Source organism: Alexandromys fortis, unplaced genomic scaffold (genome assembly GCF_014885135.2).
Source record: "Alexandromys fortis isolate MF-2015 unplaced genomic scaffold, M_Fortis_MF-2015_v1.1 scaffold_26, whole genome shotgun sequence".
Lineage (NCBI taxonomy): Eukaryota > Metazoa > Chordata > Mammalia > Rodentia > Cricetidae > Alexandromys > Alexandromys fortis.
In genome coordinates this window covers 15,196,907-15,199,582 of record NW_026067894.1, presented here as the reverse complement: position 1 = coordinate 15,199,582, position 2,676 = coordinate 15,196,907, and the positions used below count along the sequence as shown (strand labels likewise).

Here is a 2,676-nt window from a genome sequence, read left to right as displayed (position 1 = left end):
GCAGTAAGTTTTTTTTTTTTTTTTTTTAAATTTTTCGAGGCAGGGTTTCTCCGTAGCTTTTGGTTCCTGTCCTGGAACTAGCTCTTGTAGACCAGGTTGGCCTCGAACTCACAGAGATCCGCCTGCCTCTGCCTCCCAAGTGCTGGGATTAAAGGTGTGCGCCACCACCGCTCGGCTGAGCAGTAAATTCTTTTTTTTTTTTTAAAGATTTATTTATTTATATGTATACAGTATTCTGCCTCCATATATCCTATAAGCCAGTAGAGGGCATCAGATCTCATTAAAGATGGTTGAGAGCCATCATGTGGTTGCTAGGAATTGAACTCAGGACCTCTGGAAGAGCAGTCAGTGCTCTTAATCTCTGAGCCATCTTTCCAGCCCTGAGCAGTAAGTTCTTAACTGCAGCTCCTGGCACCTAGTATATCTTAAACTATGTTTTGCTTTAGGACATCCAGAGGGCATATTCAGAAACTTCCTCAGATTTCAAGAGATTTTATTGTCTTTACTTCTGTTTAATAAGTGATCAGATATCTTCTTATACAATACAAACTGCTATGTTCTTTTATTGGCTAACCTGGCCAGTGCTACAGTGAAGAAATACAGGAGACAAGACCTGTATTATCAAGATAAGTCAAAAAGGTCTTCAATGAGCCGGGCAGTGGTGGCGCACGCCACTCGGGAGGCAGAGGCATGCGGATCTCTGGGAGTTCAAGGCCAGCCTGGTCTACAAGAGCTAGTTCCAGGACAGGCATCAAAGCTACAGAGAAAACTTGTCTCGAAAAACAAACAAACAAAAAAAAGGTCTTCAATGTAAGGCAGCGGTGGAGGCAGCACACACCTTTAACCCCAGCACTCGGGAGGCAGGCAGGCAGATCTCTGAATTTGAGGCCAGCCTGGTTTGCAGAGAGTTCCTGGACAGTCAGGGCTACACAGAGAAACCTGTCTTGATAAACTAAAGAAGAAAAAAAAAATCTGTGATGCTGTTGGGGGGCAGAAATCAACATCAAGCTGAGGGACATTCATTTAAAACTTTTCCCCTACAAATCCCAGTGTAAACAACTTGTTTTCTCTTGAGAATTTACTTGATACAAAGGGTCTATTAAGATCATGCTCCATCTATGCAATTAATGTTTCATCAGTATGGAAAGAGAAGGAACAACAAAGCTGGCAGTTAATCTTTGACTCACCCCAGAGGCTCCCTTCCTCTCCTGTCCCTCAGAGTGACGGCTATTTCAGTATGTATTGTAAATGAGTATGCATTACCAGTGGGAATATTTTCTCAATTCTTAGAAAAACTTTGAGCTTTTCTAACTAATGGCTTATCCCTTCCAGTTCTTATTATTAAACTAAGTTGGCAGCCAATTGTTATAGTAACCATTTTTTAAAATTAATTCATTTCCCCCAACCCTGTGTGTGTGACACACACTCATGCACAGGTGCCTACAGAGGCCAGAACAGGGTGTTGGATCCCCCAGAACTAGAGTTACAAGTAGTCTGCCCAATATGGGTACTGGGAACCAAATTTGGGTTGACAGTCAGTCCTCTGGAGAGCAGCAAGTGCTCTTAACCACTGAGCCATTTCTCCAGCTTTACCCATTTTCTAAAAACTATCACCAGAGTAGGACTCAATGGTACAAACCCAGAGTCCCAGCTACTGGGACTAAATTGTCCTGGAACTCACTATGTAATCCTCTTTCATCCCCCCCAAGAGCTACCACACTCAAATACAAACCTAATCACTAAGAATTTTTCAAATTACAGGGCTGAGCATAGTGGTTTATGCCTTTAATCCCAGCACCCAGGAGGCAGAGGCAGATACACACATCTCTGAATTTGAGGCCAGCCTTGTCTACACAGAAGTTTTAGGCAAGCCAGGGCTAAAAAGACATGGTCTCAAAGCAAACACCAATAACAACCATATAACCTGGGGACTGGATATTAAAGAGAGCTTGCTGTGCAGTCATGAGGACCAGAGTTCAGATCCCAGTACCCATTTAAGCAGGGCATCCTACCAACTCCTATAGCATCAGCTTGGGAGAAGATGGCAACAGAGGAATCACTGGGGTCCAGTGGGAACATAAAGAGCTCCAGGTTCAGAGGCCCAGATTCAAAGGAAGAGGTCAGAGCAACAGAGGAAGAAACCTAATGCCTTTTCCTGGCCTCTGCATGTATATAGGTATGTTCAACCACACACATACTACAACATAAAACCTCTATTCAGAAATCTTCTGAATCATAAATTCAACATAACTGGTATGTGTGTGTTTTAAGACAGGGCTTCACTATAAAGCCCTGGATGGCCTAGAACATAAATGTTTTTAAAATTAGTGAGATTATTAAGATCCTTTTACCACCAAGATTTACCTTAGTAGAATTAATGATTCAACTTGAACTGCCTCCGAAAAACACCAGCAGCACCACTGGCCTCTCCAGTTTACAGTCAGGGTCTAATTCTGGAATGAGAGGAAGTAATAGAATGGCTACCACACCTCAAAGATTCTATTATTGCTTGAAAGCCACAGCAAAAATTCTACTTTAGAGGCTAGAGAGATGGCTTTTTTTTGTTGTTGTTGAAGGGAGGAGTTTTCCAGTGTTAGAACACACTAGCAGAGAGAGAGAGAGAGAGAGAGAGAGAGAGAGAGAGAGAGAGAAGAAGAAGGAGGAGGAGGAGGAGGA

At 42.8% G+C, this 2,676-nt stretch overlaps 1 protein-coding gene across 1 annotated transcript in view; it reads right to left on the bottom strand.

Annotated features, from left to right (window-relative positions):
- Positions 1–2,676, bottom strand: part of Thrap3 (thyroid hormone receptor associated protein 3) — a 34,216-nt gene that overhangs the window by 26,566 nt on the left and 4,974 nt on the right. The window contains 1 exon segment of the mRNA XM_050156355.1: positions 2,365–2,453. The gene's annotated coding sequence lies outside the window, so the exon portion shown is untranslated.